Source organism: Crinia signifera, chromosome 19 (assembly GCF_055691185.1).
Source record: "Crinia signifera chromosome 19, ASM5569118v1, whole genome shotgun sequence".
Lineage (NCBI taxonomy): Eukaryota > Metazoa > Chordata > Amphibia > Anura > Myobatrachidae > Crinia > Crinia signifera.
The window spans coordinates 53,242,203-53,256,953 of NC_139226.1; the positions used below are offsets into that span (position 1 = coordinate 53,242,203).

The 14,751-nt window shown below is 46.5% G+C and overlaps 1 long non-coding RNA gene across 2 annotated transcripts; it reads right to left on the reverse strand.

Moving 5' to 3' along the window:
- Nucleotides 1-124: 124 nt before the first annotated feature.
- LOC146042543 (uncharacterized) lies at nucleotides 125-10,984 on the reverse strand. 2 transcript variants are annotated; one of them, XR_014463906.1, is made up of 3 exons: nucleotides 10,860-10,984; nucleotides 6,001-6,128; nucleotides 125-2,449 (listed from the first exon to the last, which is right to left on the reverse strand). It is a non-coding gene; the product is annotated as an uncharacterized LOC146042543 (long non-coding RNA). The 2 variants fall into 2 exon arrangements; XR_014463905.1 differs by having other exon boundaries at nucleotides 125-2,453.
- Between the last annotated feature and the right edge of the window lie 3,767 nt (nucleotides 10,985-14,751).

The window sequence follows — 14,751 nt, forward strand, 5'->3', positions numbered from 1 at the left end:
CATTCGTGGAGAAGGTCTACCTGAAAAAAAGAAGAAGGAGGCGCGATAATATGTTCATGACATACATGCATATTTATTAATAATGTGTCTTACATCGTAACACACATAAATGCAGTACTATACAGACAACACAAGTCATCCTTATCAGTTCCTGCCCCAGTGATTGCAAATACATGCTACAGCACATATTAGACCCTTAACTGTGGACCCGTTACTCAGTTTTACAAACTGAGCAGGTCCCCGGGTATGTGCTCTGCAGTAGCCAGTCTTGAGGAACTGTCAGGGACTATCACCCACAAAGCACCTCACAGTGCCTGGAACATCTCATGCACCAGTTTAGGCTTTCACCCGCCTTCAAGCCCATCGCAAAAACATGACAATCTCATGCGCCGGATCTGGCACCTCTCCAAAGCACCTCACCGCGGCCGGAACATTTCATGCGCCGCTTCCGGGTTTCACCCCCCAAACACCACACCGCGGCCAGATCATTTATTGCGCCGGTTCCAGCTTTCACCCCCAAAAGCACCTTGTCGCAGCCAGAATATCTCATACGTCGGTTCAGGCTTCAACCCCTCCCAAGCACCTTGCCAAGGTGGGAACATTTCATTCACAGGTTCCAGCTTTTACCCTCCAGGCACATAGCTGCATATGGACAAGTTCTTCGCCAGATCCAGTTTTCACACCCCAATCAAGTGTTATAACATTTCCTGCACCGGTTCCAGCTTTCACTCCCAAAAGCACCTCGTCGCGGGCCAGAACATCTCATGCGTCGGTTCCGGCTTTCACTCCCAAAAGATCCTCGTCACGGCCTCATGCGTCGTTTTACGGCTCATGCGTCGTTTTACGGCTTTCACACCCCAATCTAATGTGAAAGGGCACAGCGGTGTGAAAGTGGTATACGGGGCCTATAAATGATCACATTTTTTTTTACCAAAGTAGGTGGAAATGACAATTTTCACCTACTTTTGTAGAAAAAAAGTAACTCACACACCGCGACCAGAACATTCCTTGCGTCGGTTCCGGCTTTCACTCCCAAAAGCACCTCGTCGCGTGCCAGAACATCTCATGCGTCGGTTCCGGCTTTCACTCCCAAAAGCATACCGTCGCGGCCAGAACATCTCATGCGTCGGTTCCACCTTTCACTTCCAAAAGCACCTCGTCACGGCCAGATCATCTCATCCGTCGGTTCCGGCTTCAACCCCCAAGCACCTTGCTAAGTCAGGAACATTTCATCACAGGTTCCAGATTTTACCCTCCAGGCACATAGCTGCATAAAAGTTATTCCCAGGTTCCGGTTTTCACACCCCAAAAGTAACAATTTTCACCTACTTTTGTAGAAAATAAGTACCTTGCAGCAGTCGGTACATCTCATGCGCCGTTTCCGGCTTTCACTGCCCAACCATCACGCCGGAACATTTCTTGTGCCGGTTCCAGGTTTCACCCACAAAAGCACCTTGCCAAGGCGGTGACATTTCATTCACAGGTTCCAGCTTTCACCCTCCAGGCACATAGCTCCATATGGACAAGTTATTCGCCGGATCCAGTTTCCACATCCCAATCAAGTGTGATAGGGTACTATGGTGTGAAAGTGATATATGGGGTCTATATATTATCACTTCATTTCTGCCAATGTAAGTGAAAATGATAATTTTCACTTACTTTTGTAGAAAATAAGTACCTCACTGCGGCCGGAACATCTCATGCTCCGTTTTTGGCTTTCACCCCCCAACCATCACGCCGCAGCCGGAACATTTTCTGCGTCGGTTCCATCTTTCATTCCCAAAAGCATCTCGTCGCAGGCCAGAAGATCTCATGCGTCGGTTCTGGCTTTCACTCCCAAAAGCACCTCGTCGTGGCCAGAACATCTCATCCGTCGTTCCGGCTTTACCCCCCAAGCACCTTGCCAAGGTGGGAACATTTCATTCACAGTTTCCAGCTTTTACCCTCCAGGCACATAGCCGCGTACATAACAAGCTATTCGCCGGTTCCGGATTTCACACCCCAATCAAATGTGAAAGGGTACAGCGGTGTGAAAGTGGTATATGGGGCCTATAAATTATCACTTTTTTTTTTTACCAAAGTAGGTGAAAATTATTATTTTCACCTACTTTAGTAGAAAAAAATATTACTGACATTCAATAAAAAAGCAATGCAGACAATATCACTGCTATCTCCCGCACTGATATCAGCCCTGATTTGGCCCGCTGTCTGCATAAAATAATATAAGGACCTCAATTCATCAAACTTTAAACATAATTTACGGAAGACCATACATATTTGATAAATATACATGTATGCCAGGAAGATATTATCGCGCCTGCTTACCTGTTGTGGGTAGCTGCTCCTGCAATTTGACGTTTGGAATATGCTGTAGTAAAAATGATGTCACAGTAGTCCAGAGACGTAGCTGGGTAAGTAGCTGACATCACAATTCATTCGTGGAGAAGGTCTACCTGAAAAAAAGAAGAAGGAGGCGCGATAATATGTTCATGACATACATGCATATTTATTAATAATGTGTCTCACATCGTAACACACATAAATGCAGTACTATACAGACAACACAAGTCATCCTTATCAGTTCCTGCCCCAGTGATTGCAAATACATGCTACAGCACATATTAGACCCTTAACTGTAGACCCGTTACTCAGTTTTACAAACTGAGCAGGTCCCCGGGTATGTGCTCTGCAGCAGCCAGTCTTGAGGAGCTGTCAGGGACTATCACCCCCCAAAGCACCTCACAGTGCCTGGAACATCTCATGCGCCAGTTTAGGCTTTCACCCGCCTTCAAGCCCATCGCAAAAGCATGACAATCTCATGCGCCGGATCTGGCACCTCTCCAAAGCACCTCAACGCGGCCGGAACATTTCATGCGCCGCTTCCGGCTTTCACCCCCCAAACACCACGCCGCGGGCAGAACATTTATTGCGCCGGTTCCAACTTTCACCCTCAAAAGCACCTCGTCGCAGCCAGAATATCTCATACGTCGGTTCAGGCTTCAACCCCTCCCAAGCACATTACCAAGGTGGGAACATTTCATTCACAGGTTCCAGCTTTTACCCTCCAGGCACATAGCTGTATATGGACAAGTTATTCGCCAGATCCAGTTTTCACACCCCAATCAAGTGTTATAACATTTCCTGCACCGGTTCCGGCTTTCACTCCAAAAAGCACCTCGTCGCGGGCCAGAGCATCTCATGCGTCGGTTTCCGGCTTTCACACCCAAATCTAATGTGAAAGGATACAGCGGTGTGTTATATGGGGCCTATAAATGATCACATTTTTTTTAACCAAAGTAGGTGGAAATAACAATTTTCACCTACTTTTGTAGAAAATAAGTAACTCACACGCCGCGACCGGAACATTCCTTGCGTCGGTTCCGGCTTTCACTCCCAAAAGCACATCGTCGCGTGCCAGAACATCTCATGCGTCGGTTCCGGCTTTCACTCCCAAAAGTATACCGTCGCGGCCAGAACATCTCATGCGTCGGATCCAGCTTTCACTTCCAAAAGCACCTCGTCACGGCCAGAACATCTCATCCGTCGGTTCCGGCTTCAACCCCCAAGCACCTTGCTAAGTCAGGAACATTTCATCACAGGTTCCAGATTTTCCCCTCCAGGCACATAGCTGCGTACAAGTTATTCCCAGATTCCGGTTTTCACACCCCAATCGAATGTGAAAGGGTACAGCGGTGTGAAAGTGGTATATGGGGTCTAAAAATTATCACTTTTTTTTTACCAAAGTAGGTGAAAATAACAATTTTCACCTACTTTTGTAGAAAATAAGTACCTTGCAGCAGTCGGTACATCTCATGCGCCGGTTCCGGCTTTCACTGCCCAACCATCACGCCAGAACATTTCTTGTGCCGGTTCCAGGTTTCACCCACAAAAGCACCTTGCCAAGGTGGTGACATTTCATTCACAGGTTCCAGCTTTCACCCTCCAGGCACATAGCTGCATCTGGACAAGTTATTCGACGGATCCAGTTTCCACATCCCAATCAAGTGTGATAGGGTACAATGGTGTGAAAGTGATATATGGGGCCTATATATTATCACTTCATTTCTACCAATGTAGGTGAAAATTATAATTTTCACTTACTTTTATAGAAAATAAGTACTTCACAGTGGCTGGAACATCTCATACTGTTTTTGGCTTTCATCCCCCAACCATTAAGCCGTGGCCAGAACATTTTCTGCGTCGGTTCCGGCTTTCACTCCCAGAAGCATCCCGTCGCGTCCAGAACATCTCATGCGTCGGTTCCAGCTTTCAATTCCAAAAACACCTCGCCGCGGCCAGAACATCTCATCCGTCGGTTATGGCTTTACCCCCAAGCACCTTGTCAAGGCGCTGACATTTCATTCACAGGTTCCAGCTTTCACCCTCCAGGCACATAGCTGCATACTGTATGGACAAGTTATTTGCCGGATCCAGTTTTTACATCCCAATCAAGTGTGATAGGGTACAATGGTGTGAAAGTGATATATGGGGCTTATATATTATCACTTCATTTCTGCCAATGTAGGTGAAAATTATCATTTTCACTTACTTTTGTAGAAAATAAGTACGTCACAGCGGCCGGAACATCTCATGCTCCGTTTTTTGGCTTTCACACCTCAACCATTACGCTGTGGCCGGAACATTTTCTGCGTCGGTTCCGGCTTTCACTCCCAAAAGAATCCCGTCGCGTCCAGAACATCTCATGCGTCGGTTCTGGCTTTCACTCCTAAAAGCACCTCGTCGTGGCCAGAACATCTCATCCGTCGGTTCCGGCTTAACCCCCCAAGCACCTTGCCAAGTCGGGAACATTTCATTCACAGGTTCCAGCTTTTACCCTCCAGGCACATAGCCGTGTACGGAACAAATTATTCCCAGGTTCCGATTTTCACACCCCAATCGAATGTGAAAGGGTACAGCGGTGTGAAAATAATATATGGGGCCTATAAATGATCACATTTTTTTTACCAAAGAAGGTGGAAATAACAATTTTCACCTACTTTTGTAGAAAATAAGTACCTCACAGCAGCCGGTACTTCTCATGCACAGGTTTCGGCTTTCACCGCCAAACCACCACGCCGCTACTGGAACATTCCTTTCACCGGTTCCAGGTTTCACCCACAAAATCACCTTGCCGAGGCAGTACCATTTCATTCACAGGTTCCAGCTTTCACCCTCCAGGCACATAGCTGCATATGGACAAGTTATTTGCCGGATCCAGTTTTCACTTCCCAATCAAGTGTGATAGGGTACAGTGGTGTGAAAGTGGTTTATGGGGACTATATATTATCACTTCATTTCTACCAAAGTAGGTGAAATTGATCATTTTCACTTACTTTTGTAGAAAATAAGTACCTCACAGCGGCCGAAACATCTCATGCTCCGTTTTTGGCTTTCACCCCCCAACCATCACGCCGCAGCCGGAACATTTTCTGCATCGGTTCCAGCTTTCATTCCCAAAAGCATCTCGTAGCAGGCCAGAACATCTCATGCGTCGGTTCTGGCTTTCACTCCCAAAAGCACCTCGTCGTGGCCAGAACATCTCATCCGTCGGTTCCGGCTTTACCCCCCAAGCACCTTGCCAAGGTGGGAACATTTAATTCACAGGTTCCAGCTTTTACCCTCCAGGCACATAGCCACGTACATAACAAGCTATTCGCCGGTTCCGGTTTTCACACCCCAATCAAATGTGAAAGGGTACAGCGGTGTGAAAGTGGTATATGGGGCCTATAAATTATCACTTTTTTTTATTACCAAAGTAGGTGAAAATTATTATTTTCACCTACTTTAGTAGAAAAAAGTATTACTGACATTCAATAAAAAAGCAATGCAGACAATATCACTGCTATCTCCCGCACTGATATCAGCCCTGATTTGGCTCGCTGTCTGCATAAAATAATATAAGGACCTCAATTCATCAAACTTTAAACATAATTTACGGAAGACCATACATATTTGATAAATATGCATGTATGCCAGGAAGATATTATCGCGCCTGCTTACCTGCTGTGGGTAGTTGCTCCTGCAATTTGACGTTTGGAATATGCTGTAGTAAAAATGATGTCACAGTAGTCCAGAGACGTAGCTGGGTAAGAAGTTGACATCACAATTCATTCGTGGAGAAGGTCTACCTGAAAAAAAGAAGAAGGAGGCGCGATAATATGTTCATGACATACATGCATATTTATTAATAATGTGTCTTACATCGTAACACACATAAATGCAGTACTATACAGACAACACAAGTCATCCTTATCAGTTCCTGCCCCAGTGATTGCAAATACATGCTACAGCACATATTAGACCCTTAACTGTGGACCCGTTACTCAGTTTTACAAACTGAGCAGGTCCCCGGGTATGTGCTCTGCAGCAGCCAGTCTTGAGGAGCTGTCAGGGACTATCACCCCCCAAAGCACCTCACAGTGCCTGGAACATCTCATGCGCCAGTTTAGGCTTTCACCCGCCTTCAAGCCCATCGCAAAAGCATGACAATCTCATGCGCCGGATCTGGCACCTCTCCAAAGCACCTCAACACGTCCGGAACATTTCATGCGCCGCTTCCGGCTTTCACCCCCAAACACCACGCCGCGGCCAGAACACTTATTGCGCCGGTTCCAATTTTCACCCACAAAAGCACCTTGTCGCAGCCAGAATATCTCATACGTCGGTTCAGGCTTCAACCCCTCCCAAGCACCTTGCCAAGGTGGGAACATTTCATTCACAGGTTCCAGCTTTTACCCTCCAGGCACATAGCTGCATATGGACAAGTTATTCGCCAGATCCAGTTTTCACAACCCAATCAAGTGTTATAACATTTCCTGCACCGGTTCCGGCTTTCACTCCCAAAAGCACCTCGTCGCGGGCCAGAACATCTCATGCGTCATTTCCGGCTTTCACTCCCAAAAGATCCTCGTCACGGCCAAAACATCTCATGCGTCGGTTTCCGGCTTTCACACCCCAATCTAATGTGAAAGGGTACAGCGGTGTGAAAGTGGTATATGGGGCCTATAAATGATCACATTTTTTTTTACCAAAGTAGGTGGAAATAACAATTTTCACCTACTTTTGTAGAAAATAAGTAACTCACACGCCGCGACCGGAACATTCCTTGCGTCGTTTTCGGCTTTCACTCCCAAAAGCATACCGTCGCGGCCAGAACATCTCATGCGTCGGTTCCAGCTTTCACCTCCAAAAGCACCTCGTCACGGCCAGAACATCTCATCCGTCGGTTCCGGCTTCAAACCCCAAGCACCTTGCTAAGTCAGGAACATTTCATCACAGGTTCCAGATTTTACCCTCCAGGCACATAGCTGCGTACAAGTTATCCCCAGATTCCGGTTTTCACACCCCAATCCAATGTGAAAGGGTACAGCGGTGTGAAAGTGGTATATGGGGTCTAAAAATTATCACTTTTCTTTTACCAAAGCAGGTGAAAATAACAATTTTCACCTACTTTTGTAGAAAATAAGTACCTTGCAGCAGTCGGTACATCTCATGCGCCGGTTCCGGCTTTCACTGCCCAACCATCACGCCGGAACATTTCTTGTGCAGGTTCCAGGTTTCACCCACAAAAGCACCTTGCCAAGGCGGTGACATTTCATTCACAGGTTCCAGCTTTCACCCTCCAGGCACATAGCTGCATATGGACAAGTTATTCGCCGGATCCAGTTTCCACATCCCAATCAAGTGTGATAGGGTACAATGGTGTGTAAGTGATATATGGGGCCTATATATTATCACTACATTTCTACCAATGTAGGTGAAAATGATCATTTTCACTTACTTTTATAGAAAATAAGTACCTCACAGTGGCTGGAACATCTCATACTGTTTTTGGCTTTCATCCCCCAACCATTACGATGTGGCCAGAACATTTTCTGCGTCGGTTCCGGCTTTCACTCCCAGAAGCATCCCGTCGCGTCCAGAACATCTCATGCGTCGGTTCCAGCTTTCAATTCCAAAAACACCTCGCCGCGGCCAGAACATCTCATCCGTCGGTTCCGGCTTTACCCCCAAGCACCTTGCCAAGGCGGTGACATTTCATTCACAGGTTCCAGCTTTCACCCTCCAGGCACATAGCTGCATACTGTATGGACAAGTTATTCGCCGGATCCAGTTTCCACATCCCAATCAAGTGTGATAGGGTACAATGGTGTGAAAGTGATATATGGGGCCTATATATTATCACTTCATTTCTGCCAATGTAGGTGAAAATGATAATTTTCACTTACTTTTGTAGAAAATAATAACGACACAGCGGCCGGAACATCTCATGCTCCGTTTTTGGCTTTCACCCCTCAACCATTACGCTGTGGCAGGAACATTTTCTGCGTCGGTTCCGGCTTTCACTCCCAAAAGCATCCCGTCGCGTCCAGAACATCTCATGCGTCGGTTCTGGCTACCACTCCTAAAAGCACCCCGTCGTGGCCAGAACATCTCATCCGTCGGTTCTGGCTTAACCCCCCAAGCACCTTGCCAAGTCGGGAACATTTCATTCACAGGTTCCAGCTTTTACCCTCCAGACACATAGCCGTGTACGGAACAAATTATTCCCAGGTTCCGATTTTCACACCCCAATCGAATGTGAAAGGGTACAGCGGTGTGAAAGTAATATATGGGGCCTATAAATGATCACATTTTTTTACCAAAGAAGGTGGAAATAACAATTTTCACCTACTTTTGTAGAAAATAAGTACCTCACAGCAGCCGGTACATCTCATGCGCCGGTTTCGGCTTTCACCGCCAAACCACCACGCCGCTACTGGAACATTCCTTTCACCGGTTTCAGGTTTCACCCACAAAAGCACCTTGCCAAGGCAGTACCATTTCATTCACAGGTTCCAGCTTTCACCCTCCAGGCACATAGCTGCATATGGACAAGTTATTTGCCGGATCCAGTTTTCACATCCCAATCAAGTGTGATAGGGTACAGTGGTGTGAAAGTGGTTTATGGGGACTATATATTATCACTTCATTTCTACCAATGTAGGTGAAAATGATAATTTTCACTTACTTTTATAGAAAATAAGTACCTCACAGTGGCTGGAACATCTCATACTGTTTTTGGCTTTCATCCCCCAACCATTACGCCGTGGCCAGAACATTTTCTGCGTCGGTTCCGGCTTTCACTCCCAGAAGCATCCCGTCGCGTCCAGAACATCTCATGCGTCGGTTCCAGCTTTCAATTCCAAAAACACCTCGCCGCGGCCAGAACATCTCATCTGTCGGTTCCGGCTTTACCCCCAAGCACCTTGCCAAGGCGGTGACATTTCATTCACAGGTTCCAGCTTTCACCCTTCAGGCACATAGCTGCATACTGTATGGACAAGTTATTCGCCGGATCCAGTTTCCACATCCCAATCAAGTGTGATAGGGTACAATGGTGTGAAAGTGATATATGGGGCCTATATATTATCACTTCATTTCTGCCAATGTAGGTGAAAATGATAATTTTCACTTACTTTTGTAGAAAATAAGAACGTCACAGCGACCGGAACATCTCATGCTCCGTTTTTGGCTTTCACCCCTCAACCATTACGCCGTGGCCAGAACATTTTCTGCGTCGGTTCCGGCTTTCACTCCCAGAAGCATCCCGTCGCGTCCAGAACATCTCATCCGTCGGTTCCGGCTTCAACCCCCCAAGCACCTTGCCAAGTCGGGAACATTTCATTCACAGGTTCCGGCTTTTACTCTCCAGACACATAGCCGTGTACGGAACAAATTATTCCCAGGTTCCGATTTTCACACCCCAATCGAATGTGAAAGGGTACAGCGGTGTGAAAGTAATATATGGGGCCTATAAATGATCACATTTTTTTTACCAAAGAAGGTGGAAATAACAATTTTCACCTACTTTTGTAGAAAATAAGTACCTCACAGCAGCCGGTACATCTCATGCGCCGGTTTCGGCTTTCACCGCCAAACCACCACGCCAGTACTGGAACATTCCTTTCACCGGTTCCAGGTTTCAGGTTTCACCCACAAAAGCACCTTGCCAAGGCAGTACCATTTCATTCACAGGTTCCAGCTTTCACCCTCCAGGCACATAGCTGCATATGGACAAGTTATTTGCCGGATCTAGTTTTCACATCCCAATCAAGTGTGATAGGGTACAGTGGTGTGAAAGTGGTTTATGGGGACTATATATTATCACTTCATTTCTACCAAAGTAGGTGAAATTGATAATTTTCACTTACTTTTGTAGAAAATAAGTACCTCACAGTGGCCGAAACATCTCAAGCTCCGTTTTAGGTTTTCACCCCCCAACCATCACGCCGCAGCCGGAACATTTTCTGCGTCGGTTCCAGCTTTCATTCCCAAAAGCATCTCGTCGCAGGCCAGAACATCTCATGCGTCGGTTCTGGCTTTCACATCCAAAAGCACCTCGTCGTGGCCAGAACATCTCATACGTCGGTTCCGGCTTTACCCCCCAAGCACCTTGCCAAGGTGGGAACATTTAATTCACAGGTTCCAGCTTTTACCCTCCAGGCACATAGCCGCGTTCATAACAAGCTATTCGCCGGTTCCGGTTTTCACACCCCAATCAAATGTGAAAGGGTACAGCGGTGTGAAAGTGGTATATGGGGCCTATAAATTATCACTTTTTTTTTTACCAAAGTAGGTGAAAATTATTATTTTCACCTACTTTAGTAGAAAAAAGTATTACTGACATTCAATAAAAAAGCAATGCAGACAATATCACTGCTATCTCCCGCACTGATATCAGCCCTGATTTGGCTCGCTGTCTGCATAAAATAATATAAGGACCTCAATTCATCAAACTTTAAACATAATTTAAGGAAGACCATACATATTTGATAAATATACATGTATGCCAGGAAGATATTATCGCGCCTGCTTACCTGCTGTGGGTAGTTGCTCCTGCAATTTGACGTTTGGAATATGCTGTAGTAAAAATGATGTCACAGTAGTCCAGAGACGTAGCTGGGTAAGAAGTTGACATCACAATTCATTCGTGGAGAAGGTCTACCTGAAAAAAAGAAGGAGGCGCGATAATATGTTCATGACATACATGCATATTTATTAATAATGTGTCTTACATCGTAACACACATAAATGCAGTACTATACAGACAACACAAGTGAACCTTATCAGTTCCTGCCCCAGTGATTGCAAATACATGCTACAGCACATATTAGACCCTTAACTGTGGACCCGTTACTCAGTTTTACAAACTGAGCAGGTCCCCGGGTATGTGCTCTGCAGCAGCCAGTCTTGAGGAGCTGTCAGGGACTATCACCCCCCAAAGCACCTCACAGTGCCTGGAACATCTCATGCGCCAGTTTAGGCTTTCACCCGCCTTCAAGCCCATCGCAAAAGCATGACAATCTCATGCGCCGGATCTGGCACCTCTCCAAAGCACCTCAACACGTCCGGAACATTTCATGCGCCGCTTCCGGCTTTCACCCCCAAACACCACGCCGCGGCCAGAACATTTATTGCGCCGGTTCCAACTTTCACCCCCAAAAGCACCTTGTCGCAGCCAGAATATCTCATACGTCGGTTCAGGCTTCAACCCCTCCCAAGCACCTTGCCAAGGTGGGAACATTTCATTCACAGGTTCCAGCTTTTACCCTCCAGGCACATAGCTGCATATGGACAAGTTATTCGCCAGATCCAGTTTTCACAACCCAATCAAGTGTTATAACATTTCCTGCACCGGTTCCGGCTTTCACTCCCAAAAGCACCTCGTCGCGGGCAAGAACATCTCATGCGTCGTTTCCGGCTTTCACTCCCAAAAGATCCTCGTCACGGCCAAAACATCTCATGCGTCGGTTTCCGGCTTTCACACCCCAATCTAATGTGAAAGGGTACAGCGGTGTGAAAGTGGTATATGGGGCCTATAAATGATCACATTTTTTTTACCAAAGTAGGTGGAAATAACAATTTTCACCTACTTTTGTAGAAAATAAGTAACTCACACGCCGCGACCGGAACATTCCTTGCGTCGGTTCCGGCTTTCACTCCCAAAAGCACCTCGTCGCGTGCCAGAACATCTCATGCGTCGGTTCCGGCTTTCACTCCCAAAAGCATACCGTCGCGGCCAGAACATCTCATGCGTCGGTTCCAGCTTTCACCTCCAAAAGCACCTCGTCACGGCCAGAACATCTCATCCGTCGGTTCCGGCTTCAACCCCCAAGCACCTTGCTAAGTCAGGAACATTTCATCACAGGTTCCAGATTTTACCCTCCAGGCACATAGCTGCGAACAAGTTATTCCCAGATTCCGGTTTTCACACCCCAATCGAATGTGAAAGGGTACAGCGGTGTGAAAGTGGTATATGGGGTCTAAAAATTATCACTTTTCTTTTACCAAAGCAGGTGAAAATAACAATTTTCACCTACTTTTGTAGAAAAAAAGTACCTTGCAGCAGTCGGTACATCTCATGCGCCGGTTCCGGCTTTCACTGCCCAACCATCACGCCGGAACATTTCTTGTGCTGGTTCCAGGTTTCACCCACAAAAGCACCTTGCCAAGGCGGTGACATTTCATTCACAGGTTCCAGCTTTCACCCTCCAGGCACATAGCTGCATATGGACAAGTTATTCGCCGGATCCAGTTTCCACATCCCAATCAAGTGTGATAGGGTACAATGGTGTGAAAGTGATATATGGGGCCTATATATTATCACTTCATTTCTACCAATGTAGGTGAAAATGATAATTTTCACTTACTTTTATAGAAAATAAGAACGTCACAGCGGCCGGAACATCTCATGCTCCGTTTTTGGCTTTCACCCCTCAACCATTACGCCGTGGCCAGAACATTTTCTGCGTCGGTTCCGGCTTTCACTCCCAGAAGCATCCCGTCGCGTCCAGAACATCTCATCCGTTGGTTCCGGCTTAACCCCCCAAGCACCTTGCCAAGTCGGGAACATTTCATTCACAGGTTCCGGCTTTTACTCTCCAGGCACATAGCCGTGTACGGAACAAATTATTCCCAGGTTCCGATTTTCACACCCCAATCGAATGTGAAAGGGTACAGCGGTGTGAAAGTAATATATGGGGCCTATAAATGATCACATTTTTTTTACCAAATAAGGTGGAAATAACAATTTTCACCTACTTTTGTAGAAAATAAGTACCTCACAGCAGACGGTACATCTCATGCGCCGGTTTCGGCTTTCACCGCCAAACCACCACGCCAGTACTGGAACATTCCTTTCACCAGTTCCAGGTTTCACCCACAAAAGCACCTTGCCAAGGCAGTACCATTTCATTCACAGGTTCCAGCTTTCACCCTCCAGGCACATAGCTGCATATGGACAAGTTATTTGCCGGATCTAGTTTTCACATCCCAATCAAGTGTGATAGGGTACAGTGGTGTGAAAGTGGTTTATGGGGACTATATATTATCACTTCATTTCTACCAAAGTAGGTGAAATTGATCATTTTCACTTACTTTTGTAGAAAATAAGTACCTCACAGTGGCCGAAACATCTCAAGCTCCGTTTTTGGCTTTCACCCCCCAACCATCACGCCGCAGCTGGAACATTTTCTGCGTCGGTTCCAGCTTTCATTCCCAAAAGCATCTCGTCGCAGGCCAGAACATCTCATGCGTCGGTTCTGGCTTTCACTCCCAAAAGCACCTCGTCGTGGCCAGAACATCTCATACGTCGGTTCCGGCTTTACCCCCCAAGCACCTTGCCAAGGTGGGAACATTTCATTCACAGGTTCCAGCTTTTACCCTCCAGGCACATAGCCGCGTTCATAACAAGCTATTCGCCGGTTCCGGTTTTCACACCCCAATCAAATGTGAAAGGGTACAGCGGTGTGAAAGTGGTATATGGGGCCTATAAATTATCACTTTTTTTTTTTCCAAAGTAGGTGAAAATTATTATTTTCACCTACTTTAGTAGAAAAAAGTATTACTGACATTCAATAAAAAAGCAATGCAGACAATATCACTGCTATCTCCCGCACTGATATCAGCCCTGATTTGGCTCGCTGTCTGCATAAAATAATATAAGGACCTCAATTCATCAAACTTTAAACATAATTTAAGGAAGACCATACATATTTGATAAATATACATGTATGCCAGGAAGATATTATCGCGCCTGCTTACCTGTTGTGGGTAGCTGCTCCTGCAATTTGACGTTTGGAATATGCTGTAGTAAAAATGATGTCACAGTAGTCCAGAGACGTAGCTGGGTAAGAAGTTGACATCACAATTCATTCGTGGAGAAGGTCTACCTGAAAAAAAGAAGAAGGAGGCGCGATAATATGTTCATGACATACATGCATATGTCGTAACACACATACTGTAAATGCAGTACTATACAGACAACACAAGTCATCCTTATCAGTTCCTGCCCCAGTGATTGCAAATACATGCTACAGCACATATTAGACCCTTAACTGTGGACCCGTTACTCAGTTTTACAAACTGAGCAGGTCCCCGGGTATGTGCTCTGCAGCAGCCAGTCTTGAGGAGCTGTCAGGTACTATCACCCCCCAAAGCACCTCACAGTGCCTGGAACATCTCATGCGCCAGTTTAGGCTTTCACCCGCCTTCAAGCCCATCGCAAAAGCATGACAATCTCATGCGCCGGATCTGGCACCTCTCCAAAGCACCTCAACACGTCCGGAACATTTCATGCGCCGCTTCCGGCTTTCACCCCCAAACACCACGCCGCGGCCAGAACATTTATTGCGCCGGTTCCAACTTTCACCCCCAAAAGCACCTCGTCGCAGCCAGAATATCTCATACGTCGGTTCAGGCTTCAACCCC